Source organism: Mauremys mutica, unplaced genomic scaffold (genome assembly GCF_020497125.1).
Source record: "Mauremys mutica isolate MM-2020 ecotype Southern unplaced genomic scaffold, ASM2049712v1 Super-Scaffold_100104, whole genome shotgun sequence".
Taxonomy (NCBI): domain Eukaryota; kingdom Metazoa; phylum Chordata; order Testudines; family Geoemydidae; genus Mauremys; species Mauremys mutica.
Genome location: NW_025423269.1, coordinates 110,354 through 132,866, shown reverse-complemented (window position 1 = coordinate 132,866; position 22,513 = coordinate 110,354). Strand labels below are relative to the sequence as shown.

Here is a 22,513-nt window from a genome sequence, read left to right as displayed (position 1 = left end):
AGAGAGGTGGGGGCAGTGGGCAGGGTGGGTCTCAGGGGAGGGGGCAGAGAGGTGGGGGCAGTGGGCAGGGTGAGTCTCAGGGGAGGGGCAGAGAGGTGGGGGCAGGGCGGGTCTCAGGGGAGGGGGCAGAGAGGTGGGGGCAGCAGGCAGACCTTGGGGTAAGGGGTGGAGAGGCGCGAGCAGCAGGCGAGGAGGCCCTGGGGGAGGAGAGGAGCGAGTGAAGAGCAGACCAGCAGGCCTCAGTGACAGAGGCAGAGCTGGGGGGGAAGAGGCCAAACAGGAGCGAGGGGGAGCACAGGTGGGGCCCCAGAGAGAGGAGAAAGGGTGGAGGGGGGGCAGTGCCATGGTCTGGGCACCAATGCCCCCCCCACTTCTAGGGAGCTGCCAGTGCTCATCCCCAGCCTCCCCAAATGCAAGCGTCATGGGCCACCTGTTCTCTGGGTCTTCACTAACCAAGCCCCTGCCCGAGCTCTGTAGACGGGAGAAGTGCTCCTGTTACACAGCGATGTCTACAGTGAGGCTAGGCTGATAGAATTGCATTGCTCGGGGGGGAGGGGGGGGTTACATTTTTTACACCCCTAAGTAATGTAGTTACACTGACATAATTTTTTAGCACAGACCTGTGCAAAGAATCACACACCCACCTTGGGAGTGAAACATCACCTGCTCCTCTGCTTTACAGAATCCAAACTCAAGCAAAGCTTGTCAGGCCCCAGTGGGGTGGGCAGAGAGTCAGGTGTGGGCAGATGTGACGCTTTCAGCAACAGCAGACACCACGGCTTAGCTGGTTAAGCTTGTAAGCAGGAGAACCTGGGTTCAGTTCCCAGTGGTGCCTTGTGGAGTGGCTTTTGGGGCACCTGCTATTGGCTGCTGTCAGAGGACAAGATTCAGAGCTAGATGGGCCTTTGGTCTAGCCCAGGGTGGCTGTTTTTATGGTTTAAATTACACTCACAGGCACTGATAACAGAGTTACTGAACGTTTGGGAGTTAAGAACTGGTAGGTCAGTGTTTCAGTCCCCTCGCAGATGACCCCCTCCCTATGGTACAGGGGCAGGTCTGAGCTCTTACACCAAATGCCTCATTGAGGCTGCCAGAATCTGTGGGCAGCTCATTTAGTTTGCACCGAGGGTTGAGTCCTGCTTTGTGCACCATGTGTGAGAATGAAAATCCTAAACCGCCCTTTGAAATAACGAATGCAGCAGGATGTGTCATTGTCCCTGCCCCAAAGCAGACAGACCAATGGAGAAATGCCATTGAGTCCAGGGTAATACTTCACTGCGGTTTTACCTTTTTTGCTTGCTAAACTCTCTCCCACCCTTCTGGGCTCCTAGAGCAGGGGACTGACCCTGAGCCCAGACACGGACACTGCAACTTTACTCCAGACCAAGATGCATGATCCTGATTAATATGACACAGGACAGCCATGGGTGTTTCATTGCACTGGAGACGTAGCTTAATGTTATGTCTACACTGTGATTAAAACACCCAGGGCACCTGTCTCAAACCCCGGTCAGCTGACTCAGGCTTATGGGGCTGCAAGACTATAAAATTACAAAAAGAACAGGAGTACTTGTTTACCTTAGAGACTAACAAATTTATTTGAACATAAGCTTTCGTGGGCTACAGACCACTTCTTCGGATGCATGGATGGAACATATATTGAGGAGATATATATGTAAGCGGGGGAATGGTCCCGCTATTGTGGGGAACTTTCCTGGCTTCTGCACTACCCCGGTGAAGTGGGCTAGCGAAAGGATCTGAGTCCTCGCTCCCACTTCCTTTACCCAGAGGCCTCCCTGCCCTTGAGGACTCCCCTTCCACTCTCCTGTCTGGCAGAGTCCTCGTAACCCCAACAAGGCTGGGCCCAGGATTCCTAGGGGGCTCGACCCCCAACCCTGCTGTGGTCACCTAGGACAGGGGCTAGGGTGTCCCCACTCCGGGGTACTCTCTCTGCACTGCGCACATCCCTGACCCACTGATCACATCATACAATTTAAAGCAAATACAAGTTATTTAATTAACACTTAATTTTAAAAAAAGAATAAGGAAAAATGGGAAAGGTTACAGGAAACACATCACCCTGCTCTGTGGCAGGGAACATCACAAACAGTGTCTCTGAAAGGTCAGGGCAGTTCACAGCCTGCTCCTTGTAGGTCCCAGGCCTCCTTCTCAGGCCCTGGCTGTGCTGCAGGGACGCTGCAGGTCGGACACTTGTTCCGGCGGTGGCCACACACTCTCAGGCTCTGGGTGGCAGGACCCTTCTCTCCAGCGTCACCCCCGCCCTGGCAGGGTTACGATCCCCCTCCCAGTCTGGCCTGCAGGGCCTCTTGGCTGAGGTATCTCCCTGCGCTGGGCCCACTGCCCGGGGTCCCCCTCGCTCTGCCCAGCTGCTCACCGCACTCAGCTCCAGACTGCCCCTGCTCCAGCTCCAGCTCCACTCTGCCTCAGCACGGCGGCTGCTGCTGCTCTGACTTCAGCTCCCTGGACTGCTTCTCTGGCCTCTCTGGCTCCAGTTGCTACCACTCTGCTCCCAGGGCAGGGCTGCTCTGCAGGCTGCTTCTGTGACTCTGCTCTGAGCTCTCACCTGCTCCCTGGGCTGCTTGTCTGGCCCCTCTGGCTCTGGTTGCTACAGCTCTGCTCCCAGGGCAGGGCTGCTCTCTCTGGGCCGTGCTCTGGCTTTTTGGGCTGCAGCTCCGCTCCCATCAGCTTAGCTTGGGGCCCCGCTCTCTCCTTAGCTCGGCCCCACTCCATCTGACTCCAGGCACATTCCTGCTCACACGGAGGACGGGACCCACCCTGGCCTTCTGTCTCCTTGATTAGCCGGCCCGCCCTGTCAATCAGGCTGACCTGGAGCATTGGCCTCTTGCCATTGTTCCTGGGGACTGTCAGTCTCAGGGTCCTGATTTGCCATCGATCCCTCCCCTTTTAGTGCTGGGAGCTAGCAACCAAAACACCCCCACTGAATGTTAGTAAGGGGGCAACAGTCCCCTTACATTTATACACATACAGAGAGCATGAAAAGGTGGGAGCTGCCCTACCAACTCTAAGAGGCCGATTAAGTAAGGGGGGGGGAAACTTTTGAATTGATAATCAAGATAGTCCAATACAGACAGTTTGATAAGAAGTGTGAGAATACTTACAAGGGGAGAGAGATTCAATGTTTGTAATGGCTCAGCCATTCCCAGTCCCTATTAAACTAAGGTGATTGTATCTAGTTTGCACATCAATTCCAGTTCAGCAATTTCTCACTGGAGTCTGTTTTTGAAGCTTTTCTGTTGCAAAATTGCCACCCACAGGTCTGTCACTGAATGACCAGAAAGGTTAAAGTGTTCTCCTACTGGTTTTTGAGTGTTATGATCCTTGATGTCAGACCTGTGTCCATTAATTCTTTTGTGTAGAAACTGTCCAGTTTGACCAATGTACATGGCAGAGGGGCATTGCTGGCTCATGATGGCATATATCACATTGGTAGATGTGCAGGTGAATGAGCCCCTGATGGTATGGCTGATGTGATTAGGTCCTATGATGATGTCACTTGAATAGATATGTGGACAGAGTTGGCATCGGGCTTTGTTGCAAGGGTAGGTTTCTGGGTTAGTGTTTTTGTTCAGTGATGTGTGGTTGCTGGTGAGTATTTGCTTCAGGTTGGGGGGTTGTCTGTAAGCGAGGACAGGTTTCAAGATCTGTGAGAGTGAGGGATCATCTTTCAGGATAGGTTGTAGATCTTTGATGATGCGCTAGAGAGGTTTTAATTGGGGGCTGAAGGTGACAGCTAGTGGTGTTCTGTTATTTTCTTTGTTGGGCCTGTCCTGTAGGAGGTGACTTCTGGGTACTCGTCTGGCTCTGTCAATCTGTTTTTTCACTTATCAGGTGGGTATTGTAGTTTTAAGAATGCTTGATAGAGATGTTGTAGGTGTTTATCTCTGTCTGAGGGATTGGAGCAAATACGGTTGTATCTTAGAGCTTGGCTGTAGACAATGGATCATGTGGTGTGTCCTGGATGGAAGCTGGAGGCATGTAGGTAAGTATAGCGGTCAGTAGGTTTCTGGTATAGGATGGTATTTATGTGACCATCGCTTATTAGCACAGTAGAGTCCAGAAAAATGGACCGCTTGTGTGGATTGATCTAGGCTGAGGTTGATGGTGGGATGGAAATTATTGAAATCATGGTGGAATTCCTCAAGGGCTTCTTTTCCATGGATCCAGATGATGAAGATCAACTTCAGCCGAGATCAACTTAATACTAAGCGGAAGCAGGGGCTGAATGAGCTCCCCACTCACATCTAGTGAGGAGCTGGGGGAAAGACTTAAGGAACAGACCGTGTTTGCCTAGACACACCTACTCTGCCTAGATATGCAGCATGATGGGGCCACTTTCCCAAAATGACCAGTTTTGGCTGGTGGTAGGTTACAAATCACTTTAGGATTGAGTGGAATGAAATGTTATTATCCTTCCTGCATGAGTGAAGGGCAGCAGAACATACCTAGTCCATCCTGATGGAGGGGTGGGGGGGGGTGAGGAATAGCTTTTATTGGACTGCATAGAAGTGATTGAGAACGTCTCCCTAAACCAGTGATTTCCCAAACATTTCACACTGTGCCCTCTTAGCCATGGCTGTGGCCGCTCAGAAGCCACGGTTGAGAAATGGGTAAGTGGGTCAAGGCTGGGCTGGAAGCCAGGGGCCCAGGCTGAGGGTGGGGTTGGGGAAGAGCTGGGGCAGAGTGGGGCTGAGTGCTGCTCCGTCCCTGCCCTCCATGGTGTCTGGCTCAGGCCCTGAGGTGCCCTCATGAATGTTCCTCTGTGTCCCCCTAGGAGTCATGCCCCACATTTTGGGAACCACTGAACCCTACTTGCTAATCAGGGGCTAGTGATGCCAAAGCCCAGGGAAAGGGAGAACAAGTGCGGGGCCCCCAGCACTGGAACCATGTGAAGGGGCTGCAGGAGAGAGGCAATGGCTGGTGGCCCAGGGAGTTAAGGGCGAAGGGGGCACAGGAGGGGGCAGGAGTTAGGGGTGAAGGAGGCGCAAGGGTTGGGAGTGCAGGAGCTAGCGGTAAAGGGGGAGTGGGGATTGTCCAGGGACAATGGGGAAGTGCCAAAGTACAAGCTTTGCCCAGGGCACCATTTTCCCTAATGCTGGTTTGAGACCAGAACCGTAGTGTAGAAGGCCCCTGTGTTAAGTGTTGGTGGCTGAGGGCTTAGGGGGCTCGGCTATGACACCATGGGCGTCTTTCTGTGGAGGTTTGATTCTTGCCGGCTGGGCCAGGCTGGTGTGTGGTGTCTCCATGGCTGCACTTTCAGTGTCTGATCACCCACGGTGCCCCAGGGAGCCAAGTCTGGACATATTCAGAGGCTCTGTGCCAGGGTTTCTCAAACTGCCTTTCACCGCAACCTCCTTCTGTCAAAAAACCTTACTACATGGCCCTGGAAAGAAGGACCAAGCCCCTCCACACTGAGCAGAGGCAGGGGAGACAAAGCCTGAGCCCTGCCTCAGTTCGGGGAGGGCAAAACCAGAGCTTGAGGGATTCAGCCCCGGGGGGTGGGGCTCAGACTTTTGGCTTCAGCCCCAGGCCCCAACAAGTCTAATGCCAGCCCTGGCGACCCCATTAAAACAGAGTCACGACCCACTTTGGGGTCCTGACTCACAGTTTGAGAACCACTGCTCTGTGCTGAGGGGAGAGAGTTTTTCTGTGGGTGCAGTTAATCCACTTCCCCAAGAGATGGCAGCTATGTCAGTGGGAGAAGCCATATCGGTGGGTGTGCAAGCTGTGGTGTTTGCCACATTTAAGAAGTTTAATCCAACCCCATTTTTAAAACCACCTGTGGTCTGGGAATGGCAAAGGACCTCGATGAAGCAGGGTCTGTCCTTCAAAGTCCTGGAGATCACAATTCATTTATCATCATGGTGGTATAGCTCAGTGGTAGAGTGCTTGACTGCAGCTCAAATGGTCGTCAATTCACACCCCAGTGTTCTCTTATAACCTTCTTTCTTTTTTTTTAAAAAAAGGAAAATATTTTCATTTCCATTCTCCATTCTGTTGAGGAGCTCCACTATACGGGGGTGCTTGATATGAATGTAAACAATCAACATTTCGCTGTCCAAATGCATAAAAACCTAGCAAAGCTGTCCATCAGCTGAAATCAGATCCAATCCTCTAAGTGTCTAGTTTATGTTTTCATCAATTAAACAAAGGTATCATACAAATGTACATTTGCAGATCCCTCTTCTCCAGGAGCTGTGCTGTGCAGAAGAACAAGAACCACATCCAGCTACAGTTCAGGAGTCTGATGACAAATGTTCTGAGGGCTGGAGAAAATGCCTTCTAGTGAGCTATTGAAAGAGCTCAATCTGTTTAGCTTATCAAAAGAAGATTGGCAGGTGACTTCAATGAAGTGTTGAAGTGCCTTAATGGAGAGAAAAGATTGGGTATGAAAGGGCTCTTGAATCTAGCAGAGAAAGGCATAACAAGACCCAGTGGCTGGAAGGTGAAAAGAGAAAAATTCATATTACAAATAAGACACAAATATTCAACAGTGAGGATGATTCACCACAGGAACAAGCTACCAAGGAAAGTGGTGGATTCTCCATCTCCTGATGTCATTTAATGGAGACTAGATGCCTTTCTGGAATGTGTTTGCTCCAAAAGAAGTTATTGTGTCATACAGAGGGCCTGTGATATGTAGGGGGTCAGATTAGATGCTCTAATGGTCTCTTCTGGCCATAAAGTCGACTAATTTCTGAAAAACTGTGTGTAGCATTGGGAGCAGCGTCTGATGTTTTCCTGTCCAGTCGGCTTGCTGCCTAGAACGAACGCTCCTTGAGTGGGGTGATCCACAGGGAGTAGCTCAAACCTCCAAAGTGCCTGGGCAGGGGCAGGACATAAGCACAGCAAGGGAGGGGTGTGGCAGTGACATCACAAAGGCTTTTTGCAGGACCTCAGACTATTGGTCAAAGGTGGTGGGAAGGTGGTGACCTCACAGAGAGATGCTGACATCAGCCAGGCAGGACAGGGGGGAGCGGCCAGGGAAACCTCAGAGACCCCTGTGGCTTTGCTTCAGCAAGTTCCTTCTCCAGGTCTCTCTTTGAGGACTGAGAGAGTATTTGGGTTCACGTACGTGAGCGCCAGGAGGAACCTCTTTCAAGTTTTCTCCTTCCCTTTTAGTGATTTTACTAGAAAACAACCATCCCTGTTTAGAAGGTAAGAGCCTTCTCGAGGTTTGAAACCTGTTCAGTCTGAGCCATCTGGTGACAGTTGAATTCTAGGCATGGAAAACAAGAGCTTAAGGCGGCAGAATTTTATTCCTCACCTGGGATTTTGTCCCATAAAATCAGTGGGGACATTAGAGTTTGTCCTTTTTGTGTCACCTTTTCCTCCATCCATCCCTCCCTCCTTTCTCTTCATCTCTTGCTTCTTTTGTCCTTTCACCTGTTCCCCTCCCAACAGCAGGAGCATTTTATGTGTGTGTGTGTGTGTGTGTGTGTGTGTTGCGGGGGAGTGCTCGGCAGCTCCCACTGTGGGAGGCCCACCCAAAAATGTGGGGCTGAAATAGTGCTCGGGCAGTGATCCCCACCGGTGACCTGCGCCATCCTTTGGGCTCTCTGGTGAGAACCATTAGCCTCCCGTCCTCAGTCTCTACCCTGATTGGCTGAGCAGGGGGTTTTGACAGGGAGGAGACTCAGGTCCTTGTTGTTCTCTTTTAAGACCAAGGAAATAAGTCATAACCAGTCATATGTTTGACAAAGTTTGCTGTTTCTCTGCATTAATGGTCATGATTCTTTCTAACATTGCAGTTCTCCTCAGATACTTGCTGAATAATTACTGTGCACTGTTGTTGGTCTGGAGCTCATCTGAGAGCACTTTACTCAAGTCACTCAGTGTTTGAAATTCAAGATCTGATGGTTAGTTTCAAAATCAGGGCTCTTGGGTCCTATTCCCAACCCTGTCACTGGCTGGCTGTGTGACCTAAGACAAATCAATTCTCCTTTCTCAGCCTTAGCTTCTCTCTCTTTCAAGTAGGGATAATAATGATCCGCTCCTACCTACCTCACAGTGGGTGGAGGATGGGGATCCATTGGAGAGTGTCACTAGGAGTAGTGCATAATATGAGGTGTCCTTTCACGTTTACTCCAAGCAGATTATGACATAATAGAATAGCTGAAATAGTCTATTTGATTTTTATTTTTTTATTTTGAAATTGTTAAGAGCAGCAACTACTTAGTTCAGACTGAAGCATCTTATCTAATGTTTGTGATCCAAGTGTCTCCTCTTTGTGTGTGATGAGACAATTTAACACACTGTGACAAACAGGAGATGCTTTTGTTTTGCAACAAAATATTTTTGCAAAGAACTTTCATCCCACTTGTTTTGATTTCGAGAAACAAACTGGTTTAGTCTGAAGGGGATTTTCTGACATTGAGCAGGTGCAGTGTGTCCCGTGACACCCGACCGCTATACGGCGGCCCCTGCTGAGGGCGCCCTTGCTGCAGCTGCAGCTGGTTCTGCTGGCACCCTGTGGTTGCCCTCGTTGGTCCAGGAACAAGCCTCAGGTGAGCTGAAAAGAATCCTGTCCAACCGAGTCTGGCAGCCGCCATCATGTAGCCAGAAGTCCCCACACCTGTCGGGGAAACAAACCAGCCACCAGAAAGTGGTCCATTGTCTCACGCGGTGCCAGAGCCTGACATAGAGCCTGTGGGCAACCTTTGCTCTGCACACGCCGACCGGTTCCCATGAAAGATGTGTCACTGCACGTCTCGGTACTTTAAAAGTACCTGTGCCACTGGCAGATACTTTAAGGCTCCCGGCAGTGAGTTCTGGGGACAGTTGCTCACTTTCACTGAATGTAACTGTACTTAACTGTATGTGCAGCTCTGTGCAGTCACATTTGATAGAAGTTTGGTAATTAAATTATACAAGAGGGTCAGGTAGAGTGTCTACTACCACCACTATGTTTTGTCCCGCGAAGCCTTTACAGCCATTCTGAGGGGAAACGGGCCCTTTGCCCACAGAAATGGTCTATAGGGGATGGCTGCAGGCAGCAGGCAGAGAGATAATCTCATCAAAATGATTTGAGTCCTGGGTAATGTAAGCAAAATCACTAAAGGAATGTCCGGGGTTTCTATTGGCACTTAACTTGCCTGTCCCTGGCTGGCTCTGGTTGTACAAGATGGAAGTGCAATCGGGGTACAGTTGTGTTAAAAAGAGTAATCGCAGTGCAAGGCAAGTTAGGCAAAAGAGAACTTTGTGTGTGATGATATAAGGTTTTAAGGACCTAAACTGACACTCATGGTTTGTAAAACTCTTGTTTTGAAGGTTTAAGATGAATCGGTTTGGTTGTGCTTTGCTGGGTTTTTTTTAATAATGCCACTGAAAATCCATTTGAATCATTCAAAGTGGCAAAACTGACAGACCCTTTCTGCCAGACAGCGGTAACTAGTGTTGTTTGGTATTTAGCATTTAACCCTTAAGGTACCTCACTACTCTATAAACGAATAAGTCATGTGGGAAAGACAGCTCCCGTCCTTCATTGTAAAAGGTCAGGTGGGCAGGGCCGGCTCTCGGCACCAGCAAGCCAAGCACGTGCTTGGGACGGGACATTTTCAGGGACAGCGTTCCAGCTGTCTTTTTGTTTTTGTTTTGTTTTGTTTTGTTTTGTTTTGTTTCAGGTGGCAAAAGCCTAGAGCTGGCCATGGCAGCAGCAGCACGTTGTGCGCTGGGGCTGCTGCAGTTCGTGCCCAGGGGGAGCAGCACCCACACCTTGTGGCTGGGCCAGGCAGGCTCCGAGCAGCGGACACTCGGGCTGGGGCCACCCCGCGGGGCGCACGGAGCTGCATGCAGGTGCTGCAGGGTGGCTGCCCCCCAGCGCCACAGCCGGGGCTGGGCGAAGCGGCCCGAGCCGCCCAGGGACTGCGGCAGGGTGGCCAGAAGCAGCAGCAGCTGCGGGGTCATAGAGGGCGGGATGCTGCCATGCGGGGCCCATGTCCCACTCTCTGGGGCTCTGCTCCCTCTGGGGCTCCCCTGCCCCGGCTCCTCAGCCCCCTGCCGGGGCAGTCCCCCGGCTCTGCCCTCCCGGGTCCCAGCCGGTCCTGGAGGCGTGAACCCTGTCTGGAGGGACTCTGGGCTGAGGCCCGGCCCGGGAGTCCTGCTGCTTACCCCGACCCTGCCAGCGCCGGACCGACTGCAGGCGAGGGGGGCATGGGCAGAGTCAGCACTGGTGGCGGGAGCCCAGGGCTGGGGTGGTAGGGGGTGGGGGATGCGGGTAGGGTGGGGGTGAGAGCCCAGTGCTGGGGTGGCAGGGAGTGGGGGTGGGGCACTGGTGAAGGGAGTGAGAACCCAGGGCTGGGGTGGAGGGCAGCCAAAACAATTTTTTCCTTGGGGCGGCAAAAAACCTAAAGCCGGCCCTGCAGGTGGGCCAGAAGCTCTCTTGTCCTGCTGGGGAGCTCAAAGTCAGGTACTCGCCTCAGGTAAAGGTGCTGCTGCTGCCCTCCCAGAAAACAAGCTGCTCCCTACACAAAGGGGGAGGAAAGAGCCTGGCAAAACCTATGATTGAACCAAGAACCTTTAGATTTTCAAGCTAACGCTCACCCAACCGAGCTACTTTGGCAGCTGTGTAAAATGGCTGTTGTTTGATGCTTCTCTGCCCTGTGGTGCTGGGGGGCTGGCGCTGCTGCTGCCTGTGGGGCTGGCAGGGGGGCTGATGTCTGCACAGAGTGGGGGGCACTTGGGACCTTACCAGACTGGCGCAGTGAAGACGGGGGGTTGACAGAGCAATACAGACGCTTTCCAGAGCACGGAGGAGCTGGAAGGGGCGTAAGGTCGGCCTGTAAGGAGTAACCAGGTGGGGCAGACCCAGGGGGAGGCTGTGGGCTGCTGGTTGGTTGTTGGGATCCGAGATCTAGATCAAAGCTGCACAGCGACCTGACCCCAGGGTTATAAGGCTGACATAGTGACCCCTTACTGGCCTCGGTGAGCCCCAAACCCTTGTTACTAAGGGCATTGAGGAGTCTCTGTCCCTTAATGACTTCTGGGAGCTCCCCAGCAGGCTGCGGGCATCAGCCGCCTCCTGCCACACGGGTTAGACTCTTGGTGCTGTGCCAGCCGCCCCCTCACTTGCAGGCCCAGTGTAAGAAGCAGGAGGCCCGGTGCTGGCAGAAGAGGGTTTTGATTAATCGACCTCTGTGTGATGGGCACAGGACGTTTCCACTCAGTAGCGTAGCTGGGGGGGAGCAGCTAAGGGCGTCGGGTTCCTCCGGTGGGGGTGTGGAGCAGCCGTTCGTTTTCCTGTTCGCACTCCTCTGCGGTGTGAAAATCGGGGAGGGGAGGCGGAAGCCCCACTTCCCTCCAGAAATGACGCCCAGTGGGGGAAGCCAGGACAACAGGGTGGGGCGGCAAGTGGTGGCCAGACTCTCACCGCCAGGGTCTAGTCTAGCTCAGGGTCCAGCTCAACTTCCTCCCCGCGCCACTGGCCCCCAGGCCCCTCCTGCCACCAGGTCAACCCGGGCACTAGGGCAGGAACAGGGTGAGGCAGCAAGTCAAGCTGAACAAGGCAGGCAAAAGCGAGTCTTGTCTTCATGGGCTGCTCACAATGACGTCCTTTTTGTGTGGAACTGCTGCAAAAACATCCCGGGCAGAGAAGCAACAGGCCAAAATATTACCATGCAGCTGCCAAAGTAGCTCAGTTGGGAGAGCATTAAACTGAAGTTCTAAAGGTCCCTGGTTCAATCCCAGGCTCCGGCAGGCCCTTTCATCCCTCTTTGCACAGTGGTGGCTTGTTTTCTGGGAGCACAGTGGTCCCTGCACCCAAGGTGAGTCCCTGAGCTTGGGCTCTGCAGTAAGGAAAGATATTGTGGGCTTCTGCCCCTAATTGGCTGGCCTGACATTTAACAATGAGGGACAGGAGCTGTCTCTCCTAAGTGAGTTATTGGTGGACCCAATATGGCAGGAAGAGAGTGCTAGAGGGGGTGCTGGGCAGTGACAGGCAGGTATAGGGGATGAAAACTCTTCTGTGCAGCTGAGGGAGGGCAGTACCAGGGAAGGGGCATGTGTGAAAGTGGCCATGTGGAAGGGAGTTGGGGGCCCAGGAGGAGGCACTTGATGTTCAGTGTCTTGGAGCAGCTGGGCTTGGAGATGGTGGGTGTTCAGGAAATGCACATTAACGACTCTAGGGTAGCTTGATGGGCAGAGGGTGATTGGAGGAAGGGCCCATCTCTCTGGTCCTCCAGGCCAGGGAAGAATGATGGGGCTGGAGTCTTGTTCTTCACATTCATGGTGCGAGTACAGAAGGTGCTGGAGCTCCGACCAGGGAGGGCATTACTGGTGGCTTTGTGCTCCATGGCACTGGTTACTGCTATATATGGTCCCCAGTTAAGGCATGAAAGGAAAGTTCTATGAAGGAACTGGCTCCCTTCTTCTAGACCACACGGTGTTTGGTGTCAGGGGGGATTTCAATTGTTGCACCAGCCTGAGGACTGCTGGTCCTGTTTTCCCAACCGTCAGAGGAAACTCTTCTATGATGAGCACTACCTGGCACAGGTCTGTAGTGAGGTCGGCTTAGAGGACGTGTGTCATGAATAGTTAGTAAAGGGTTAAAGCATAGTACCTGGTGGGCATCTGACCTGAGGACCAATCAGGGAAGAGAATTTGAAACTCCTAGGAGGGAACTTTTCCCTCTGTTTGGGGGGGTCTTTGTCTTTGGCCGGTTGGAGTTCAAGAGACCAGACGAGTTAATCAAGTCCCTACAAGTTCCACCTTTCTGAACTAATTTCTTCTAGTCAAGATAGTGAGTATTAGAAAGATACTTTGTGTCCTTATCTAATAATCCTATGTTTGCAATTCTGTGTGTTTGTTATTGATTATTCTTAATTCTGCTTGTACTGGTTGTACTGAGAAAGAGAGAGGATTCTCTCCAGAACTTAGCAAGGTTATACCCTATGAGTGCCCAGCTTGGATTCATAGAGATTCTATATTTTCTTTTGTTCTCTTAATAAATTCTTTTCTTTTCTTTGGACTTGGTTAATTCCTTCCCTTGGGGAAATTCAGGGGAAGGGGAGGGGGAAGTGGGCTGCTTCCCTGTGTGTGTGAGATTCAAGGCGTTTGAATCCAGGCACCTCTGTCTCCAGAGCAGGCTGGAGAGAGGGAGGAGGGGGGAGGTTCCTCCTCTGTGAATTGATCTGTGTTCCCAAGGGGGGAAACAGGGGTGTCCCGGCCCACGGAATTGACCGGGTGGTGGCAGCCGAAGGGGAGACCTACCCTAGGATTTTGGGGTGGGGGAAGACATGGGGGTCCTCACTTTGAAACCGCCCAGTTTCAAGTGAGGGTAGACTCCTGACATGGTGGCAGCGGAGTTTCGAACCCATTGTTACAAGCAGTTTTTTTCAGCTGGGCTACGCTGAAGGGAGCTATTCTCTTCTTCTAGAGCAGGAAAGCAACCTGACAGAAGAGGGAGTTTACAGTTTCAGCCAGGTTGGCTGGAGGGAATTAAGTTCCAGCAGGCTTTGTTGGAAGCAGTTTTCTTCTGTTTGCTTGAGGCAGCTTGAGGAAAAGGCAAGTTTCAAGCAGTTTTCAGGGTTGGGAGGAGTTTTTTTTCTCTGCTGGCTATGCTGAGGAAAAACTCTTCCCTAGAGGTGTGTCCTTCCTTTGTGATATCAGGTATCACTCAGGATTCCTAAGGTGGGGGGAAGTGCTCGCCAAAGTACATTCCCATCCAACAGGAAAAACAGGTTTGGGGGGGGAAGAGACAAACCCTCCAGCCAGGTTTTTTTTTTTTTTTTCTCCCTGTGTCTTTTGAAAGGATCAGAAGACAGGAGAACACAAATCCCTGAGGAATAGACCAGATTTTTCTCAGGGGTATTGTTAGCAGCAGCCTTTCAGCTGGGCTGCTGGGTACAGCAACTCAGAGCAGAGGGAGACAGAGAAATTTTTTTTTAACTCTTTCCCTCTTTCTCAGTACAAACCAGTAACATTACACAAACCACAATTTGCTATACAAAGGATTGATTTCTCTTTCTTTACTCAAGTTATCATAGGCAGGGGTAGGGACTGTCAAGCAACACATACGGTTCACTGACTGCAGAGGGGTGTGACCAGCACCTGAAGGCACAGACATGACTGACTCAAAGACCGAACTGGAAATTGCTCAAGTAAATTTAAAAATCCTACAGGCACAAAAAGAGAAGGAGGAAGCTGCCCATCAGAGAGAGATGGAAAAACTAGAAGCTACCCAAAAAGCCAAAGAGGCAGAACACAGGAGGGCGATGGCAGCCAAAGAGGCTGACCGGGAAACCAAAGAGTTAGAGCTACGAATCCAGACACAGGCTTTGGAATTAGAAAAAGCTAAACAGCAAACTCCACCCAATCCAATCCCTCTTCAACCTACTGATCAACCTTCTCGGAGAAAATTTCCCGCCTACAGGGCCGGGGATGATGTTGAGGCCTTTTTAGAAAACTTTGAGAGGGCCTGTATTGGATACCATCTTCCTAAAGATCAATACATGCTGGAGCTGAGGTCAGGGAGGGCAGTAACCTCCTATTCCTCTGACCCGAGCTCACACCAGCCGCAGAGGGGATACACCTTTCTGCGGGGACAGGCCAGGAGTCGCATTGACCGGATTTGCGTGAAGGAGAGCACGTCGACAGCCCAGTGCAGGGTGTGCCAATGGACTGTTCGGATCACGCAGTTCTCACCGTGTGCTCAGTGTGGGCAATTCCCTGACCCACGGCAGAGGATATTGGAAGCTGAACATCCAGAGCTTGCAAGATAAAGGAGCAGGGGGGCGAGGCCTGGAGGTGTTGGCAGAACGGGAAAGCATCAGAGGGTTCTGTGGTTACCAGGGGGATTGGTGGGAGTCGGTGAGGGAGGAGTTGGCGGCTTTGTTCCGGCGGCTGGGGAAACACCACAACATTAAAGAAACCAACAGTGCAAAGTCCTGCAGTGTCGCCTGTGGGATTTCCACAAGAGCATCCAGGCAGGGGAGCCAGTCAGCGTGTGACTGTACGATCGGATCAAGCGACAGCTGCCTGAGTTCCAGGAGATGAGGCTGCAGTTGGCTGATATGAGCGGGAGCATCGAGTGAAGGGAGGAGCAGACTCCCCTGACGTTTTTGCAGCCTGCAGGGAATGGAGACAAAGCAGGGGGATGCAGGGACTCAGGGCAGGACCCACGGATCTGATAGTGCAGGACCACAGTCACTGGAGGAAGAGAGAGAGTCCTGCGAGAGGAAGCTGATGGTGGGAAGCAATAAGTGCAGAGTGCAAACCAGCCAAGAGTCACAGGGGTCAAGAAAATGAAATAGGAGCAGGTCCCATGGTGTAATGGGCAGCACTCAGGGCTTTGAATCCTGGAATCTGAGTTCAAATCTCAGTGGGACCTTGTGGAGATATGTTGCTTTGCTACAAAGCACTGGAGCTCAATGTGTTTGGCTACCTTCTCTCAGGTAGAGAGTGAGGTTTTTCCCTCCTGCTGGGTGACTGATCCCCACTGGAGATAGGTCTTTGGTCTGGCTGGTTCAATGGGCTGGATGCTATAGGTTGGGGTCCTACAACTTAACAGTCTGGCTAGAGATTCCTGTGGATTGACCATATGGTTGTTTCTTGCTGCTTCACCTGATGTCCACAACTTTGGTCCCTGCAGCTGCCACACTCTTCCTCTTGCTCACATGGCATTTAAAGGAAGGAGGGCCAGGGCCAGGCTTCACAGTCAGGGCTAGGCAGGAGGGAGGCAGAGTCCCAGGCGGGAGCCCAACACACCTCTCCTCCTCTCGGCACCTGGGGTGTTGTTCCCCCCTGTTCAGGCCCCCCTGGGGCCCTGCACTTCACACAGCTCTCCCTGATTTCAGCTGTTAGTGAGGGAGCCTCACTGCTAGCGCAGACTGGGCAGTTTGTTGCATGAGAGACACTGTCCCAAAGCAGGACTAATGCTTAGAGCTGGTTCTCAGTGATTTCAGATCTGTTGGGCTGCAGCAAGACTCTCCATTGAGTCTTAACCAGCTCGGTTATTACACAGGGAAGAACAAAAGGGTCAAATGGGGCCTGGAACCCTTAAGAAGAATCCACCCCACCAAGTACCAACACTTGTCGCTACCTGCTGTCAGCTCCACTGAGACTGTTTTGGGGTCACTCCTTGGCTTTATCAGCCTAGGGGTCTCAGAGAATCTTAACTAACATTTGCTCCAGTGGTGCAATTGGTTAGCACGCAGTACTTATAGGGCAGTGCTGAGAGGAGCTATGCTGAGTTTGTAAGTTCAAACCTCACCTGGAGCTCTGGTTTTCATTAACCAAGTGGTGTCACCCCCCTCATTTGGCCCTGTGGAATGTAGAATTCCAGCCCTGGGGACCCTCAGGAAGGGGCTAATAAAAAATGCCCCCTTCACTTATTACCTCCTCTCCAGGTCAGAATCTATAATCCTTTCTCCCCCCCAGCCCCTGTGCCAGGATCCCTCAAGCAGAGCCTGGAGTCCTGCCCCTGGCGTCTGTACTATTGACACAGACTAAGTAACAGGGACAAACCACTCAAATCCCGCCTGCTGCAGGGAGCCAGGTTTGCTCTTCAAATTCTGTCGTTGGTACATTTCCAGGCCTGGGAATGTCCCACAACAGCATTTAATGGGAAGCTGCCTGCAGAACAGTTACACTGCACAGAGCTCCTGTGGAGGATGGGTGGGAATTAGTAACATCTTGAGGATCATTTGGGAAATGAGCCTTTGCTGACAAGGTTTGGCTCTGTTCATATTTCACCTTCAGGTGTTATCTTGAGGGTTCTTTAGTATATTTTTGTGAGGTTAATAACTATCTCCTCAACTTTATTTACTCAACTTAAAAATTGGTCACTTGATTTTTGCATCTCCCTGTGAAAATACAACTAACACATGTGGCTTTCTACAGTGGGTCATGATGTTATAGTTGGGGGATTCAGTCTCTGTACTTCTGGAGGGGGTGTTGCTTTTTTACAGCTGCCTCACGGCCAGGCACACCGGGCTGTTAGCTGCACCCACTATCCTTGCCAGGGGCCCCTGCTGAACCCTGGGCGGCTGCACTGCGGGGCTGGGGTGACTCTGCAGGGGGAGAAGCTGCTGTGGAGCAATGTAGAGCAGGTGTAGGAAGGAGACGGGGTGACTATTCACATTCTGAACTGCACAATTTTCCAAATTTGGGAATAGATTCATAGATTCATAGACTTAAGATCAGAAGGGACCATTATGATCATCTAGTCTGACCTCCTGCACAATGCAGGCCACAGAATCTCACCCACCCACTCCTGTAACAAACCCCTAACCTATGTCTGTGTTACTGAAGCAGGGCCGGCTCTAGACCCCAGCGCGCCAAGCAGGCGCGTGGGGCGGCCCTTTCCCTGGGGGGCGGCATTTGGCTCCGGTGGACCTGCCGCAGGCATGCCTGCGGGAGGTCCACCGGAGCCCGGGACGAGCGGACCTGCCGCAGGCATGACTGCGGCGGGTCCCCTCTTCCCGCGGCTCCAGTTCGCGCGAAGAGGGGACCGGCCGCGGGACCGGGGAAGGGGCGGCGCTGCGCACGGCTGCTTGGGGCAGCCTATTTTCTAGAGCCGCCCCTGTACTGAAGTCCTCAAATTGTGGCTTAAAGACCTCAACGTGCAGGGAATCCTGCAGCAAGTGACCCGTGCCCCACGCTGCAGAGGAAGGCAAATGTCCGGGATCAATTCTAAGGGAAGGTGAATGCAGAGCAATGACACTGGCGATGCCCAGACCTCAAATGGGGGCAGCGTGGAAATTAATAATGGGAAGATCATTTGCGAAATTAGTCGTCACTGACAAGCTTTGTCTCTGTTCCTATTTCATGCTGTCCTGTTAGCGGAATCAATACAGATTTTTTTACTATATTAATTAAACACTTAATTTTATTTAACCAAGCCAAAAACTTAGTGGCACTTATTTTTTCTCTGGCCTAGCAAGAATGAATTGAATTTCATGACTTTCTGGAAAGTGCAGCGAGATTAAATGTGGGGAATTCAGTCTCTGTGTTTGTGAGCTGATGTTTTCCCGTCACAGGTCAGTGCCTGCATTGAAATAGCAAGAGGGATCTAAGGGCTGGTGTATGCTGGGCACTTCACTAGCAGAGCGACGTCTCTCAGGGTGTGAAAAACCCACCCCCCCAAACCCATAGAGTTAAGATGACCTAAGCCCTGGTTAGATAGTGCTAAAGAAAAGGAAGAATTGTTCTGTCCATGTAGCTATTACACGGATGGGAAAACCCCTCTAGTCACTGTCTACTCCAAAGTGCTATAGCAGTGCCACAGCAGCATTTTAAGTGTAGACAGAGTGAAAGTAGATCTGGCTCCAGTTTGCACTCTGGATGCTCGGGCGCTAAGACTACAGTAATAATAACAACAGTGCAGTGCTTGCATAGTTGGCAGGATTTGAACCTGCGCAGGGAGACCCCAATGGATTTCTAATCCATCACCTTAACCACTCCGTTTGCAGCTGCTGCACTACACAATGAGTCTGTTCTCACTGAATTGTCACTTCAAATTGCTCAGACCAGCTTGCCCAGCACACTCATGACTGTGCATCAGTGTAAGTGTGCCCTTGGGTGAACACTGAGAATTCCTGCCCATTTCCCTTCTGGCTGGAGCAGCATGAGAGTGTGTTTGTGTGAATGACATTGCTGTAGCTTGTTGTTCATTCCCCACTCTGACAATTCAGACAGTCCCTTTCCCATTCAAATCTCCAGCACATCGTTCCAATAGCACGTGGCAGGATTTCTCTGGGGCACTGAAATTTCTTCAGGGGGCTGGTGCATGAACGCAGCCTTGCATTCCACCCTTGATGTTTCATGGACTAACAACAGCAGCAGAAAGAAAGAGCCGAGCCAATATCTCCCTGGCAGGGATGCAGGTGCCATGTCCCCTCTGTCTGACCATCGCATTGCAGGAGAGAAGGGTTCACTGGAATCGAATGCCCTGGCTCAGACCAGAGACACAGGGAGGTTTTGCTGTTCATGGATCTGTGCAAAGGAAATTGTGTCTCTGTGGGAAATTGAGGCAGGAAATGAAACACCCAATGCCCTAAGGAATGTGGGTGAAGGACTCGGGCTGAGCAATGATTTAACAGGGGTTTGTTTCAATTTATTGGCCTGATTAAAACTATGGCTAAAAGCCCCCTGTACCAGGGGCTGCAGGACAGGACAGGCAGTTCTGCGCGGAGTGTTCAGAGCTGCCCCGTATCTGCCCTTTCTCTGCACCGCCCCTGCTCCCAGAATGCACCAGGCCCTGGACTGAACTCTTCCCCTGCCGGCCGAGCTGGTTTCATTTGCTGTGATCCTGTTGGCTTGGCAGGGGGGGAAGTGACAGTCCCACCCCAGAGCCAACGCCCCCCTGTCACCCAGCCCCCTGACCCCTAGCAGCGCAAGTCAGCCAGGAGCTGGGCCCTGCCAGGCACTCAGGGGCGTCTCCCCTGCAGCCGGGGGCTCTCCCCAGCGTGGTCTGTGGGAGCTCGTGCACTAATGGGGCAGCAGAAGCAGCCACATGGTGGGTTGGCCTGGTGACCCAGGTCCATCTCCTGGGGTCGGCTGAGTTCATGCTCAGGCGACTGGCCCCAGCCACCGGCCGAGCCCCACGGCCATGCTGCTGCTGTTACCGCACTAGCCCATCACACCCCCATTCCCTCACTGAAGCCAGGAGAAGGTTTGCAGGGAGGAGGTGGGAAGGGTTTGACCCCAATATCCCAGAGCTGATTCTCCCCACAAAGGGGTGTGTGCATGTGGTGGGTGCCGTGTGCAACGCCCTGTGCCCATGAGGAGGGGACCGGAGCTCTGCCGGCAGGAAGATTTATCCTGCAGGAGCCCTGCCTCCCACCCCAGGGGTTCCCCTGGAGCAGAGAAGCTTTGAATCCTCGCTGGAGACTAGAGACGCCCGAGCAGCACAAGCTGCCTGGCAGAGGTTCTGGATCAGGGCCTCACGGGCACATTGGGTTCATTCCCTCAGGGCTGCCCTGCCCAGTGCCAGGGCTGCTCTCACTCCCCAGCACAGAGGGGGCTGCAGGCTCTTTGCCAAGCTGGGTCCCAGCTCAAGGCAGATTTAACACTAGCAGGGGGCCCAGGCATGTGCTGGTGCCGCTCAGGGAGGGAATCTGGGCCAAAGACTGATTACAAATTGGGTAACACTAAAGTGGAACTAGAAAGACCCTTGCTGGGATGTGGGGGGTAGGTAGCCCCCATTGTGTACCGTGCCCTCGCCGAGAAGTCTCTGGGAGAGTGGATTCTTCTTAATGGGCCACCAGCACGTCTCGTTGGTCCTGATGTCGGCTGCTCCTTTGTTGATACTGACAAGCTAGTTGTGGGCCTTCCCCACTCACCCCATAGCTCCGGGATGCACAGACAGCAATACTGGTGTGGAAGAAACGAACTCCACTCTCAGTTTTCAAGATCCTTAAGATCACTGACTTGCCAATGTGATTGTCAAGGGGTATAGCTCAGTGGTAGAGTGTTTGACTGCAGATCAAGTGGTCCTTGGTTCAACTCTAAGTGCTCCCTTAAATGCCTGGCACTTCCACAAAAATAGTTGCATATCCATTTTCATTATGTTCAGGAGCTCCACTGACTAGGGATGCCTGAAATGAATGAGAACACTCACCACTTTCCTGTGCAAATGCATAAAAACCTAGCAAACATGTCCCTCCGATGAAATCAGTTCCAATCCTCTAAGTGTCTAGTTTATGTTTTCATCAATGAAACAAAGGCACATGAAGAGACATTTGCAGGTCCTTGGCCTCCATGGCTACAATGTGCAGAAGAACAAGAGCCACATCCACTTGGGAGGCATGGACTAGTCTGTATTACATTTGGTAAGTAAGTTGCCATTGGGACTGAAAACTCTACTGGGGGTGGACAGGAGCCTGTTGCAAAAATAAAATAACCAAGATTTACCAAACTCCCTGTTACACATTCAATCCTCTCTTTTTTCTATTCTATTAAACTGGGAGCAAGTTACCAGTGACCCAGGGCTGGGGCGGAAGGAGGGTGCAAGTGGTGGGAGGCCCAGAGCTGGGGAGGCAGGGGGTGCAGGTGTGGGGAGGGGAGAGCCCAGGGCTCAGGCAGCAACGGGATGGGGGGGCAGACAAAATTTTTTTTGCTTGGGGAGGCAAAAAACCTAGAGCCGGCCCTGCCTCCACCTACCGTGAGGTAGGTAGGAGCCAGGGGTGGCTCTATGAATTTCACCGCCCCAAGCATGGCAGCACTCCGCGGGGGGCGCTCTGGCGGTCGCCGGTCCCACGGCTCTGGTGGACTTCCTGCAGACGTGCCTGCGGAGGGTCTGCTGGTCCCGCGGCTCCGGTGGAGCATCCGCAGGCATGCCTACGGGAGGTCCACTGGATCCGCCTGCTGCCCTCCCACCAACCAGTGCAGCGCCCCCTGCGGCATGCCGCCCCAAGCATGTGCTTGGCGTGTTGGGGCCTGGAGCCGGCCCTGGTAGGAGCGAATCATTAGTATCCCTACTTGAAAGAGGGAGAAGCTAAGGCTGAGAAAGGAGAATTGACTTGTCTTAGGTCACACAGCCAGCCAGTGGCAGAATTGGGAGTAGGACCCAAGAGCCCTGATTTTCAAACTAACCATCAGATCTTGAATTTCAGACATTGAATGACCTGAATAAAGTGATCTCAGATGAGCTCCAGACCAACAACAGTGCACAGGAATTATTCAGCAAGTATTTGAGGAGAACTGCAATGTTAGAGAGAATCATGAACTGCTCAGAGACCATTAATGCAGAGAAGCAAAATTCATCAAACATAGAACTGGTTATGACTCTCTCAGTCCTCAAAGAGAGACCTGGAGAAGGAGACTTGCTGAAGCAAAGCCACAGGGGTCTCTGAGGTTTCCCTGGCCCTTCGCCCCTGTCCTGCCTGGCTGATGTCAGCATCTCTCTGTCAGGTCACCACCTCCCCACCACCTTTGACCAATAGTCTGAGGTCCTGCAAAAGCCTTTGTGATGTCACTGCCACACCCCTCCCTTGCTGTGCTAATGTCCTGCCCCTGCCCAGGCACTGTGGAGGTTTGAGCTACTCCCTGTGGATCACCCCACTCAAGGAGCATTCGTTCTAGGCAGCAAGCTGGCTAGACAGGAAAACATCAGACACTGCTCCCAATGCTACACTCGGTTTTTCAGAAATTGGTCAACTTTATGGCCAGAAGAGACGATTAGAGCATCTAATCTGACCACTTGAGGATCACTTGAGCTGCAGTCAAGCACTCTACCACTGAGCTATACCCCCACAATGACCTGAGTAGGGAATCGTGATCTCCAGGACTTTGAAGGACAAACCCTGCTTCATCGAGGTCCTTTGCCATTCCCAGACCACAGGTGGTTTTAAAAATGGGGTTTGATTAAACTTCTTAAATGTGGCAAACACCACAGCTTGCACACCCACCGATATGGCTTCTCCCACTGACAGAGCTGCCACCTCTTGTGGAAGTGGCTTAACTGCACCCACAGGAAAACTCTCTCCCCTCAGCATAGAGCAGTGCTTCTCAAGCTGCGGGTCAGGACCCCAAAGTG

At 52.2% G+C, this 22,513-nt stretch overlaps 3 non-coding genes across 3 annotated transcripts; all 3 read left to right on the top strand.

Annotated features, from left to right (window-relative positions):
* Window positions 1–11,660: 11,660 nt before the first annotated feature.
* On the top strand, window positions 11,661–11,733 carry TRNAF-GAA. Its single transcript has one exon. It is a non-coding gene; the product is annotated as a tRNA-Phe (tRNA).
* A 3,559-nt stretch (window positions 11,734–15,292) lies between these two features.
* On the top strand, window positions 15,293–15,364 carry TRNAQ-UUG. Its single transcript has one exon. It is a non-coding gene; the product is annotated as a tRNA-Gln (tRNA).
* A 796-nt stretch (window positions 15,365–16,160) lies between these two features.
* Window positions 16,161–16,254, top strand: TRNAI-UAU. Its single transcript has 2 exons — window positions 16,161–16,198; window positions 16,219–16,254. It is a non-coding gene; the product is annotated as a tRNA-Ile (tRNA).
* The last annotated feature ends 6,259 nt before the right edge of the window (window positions 16,255–22,513 follow it).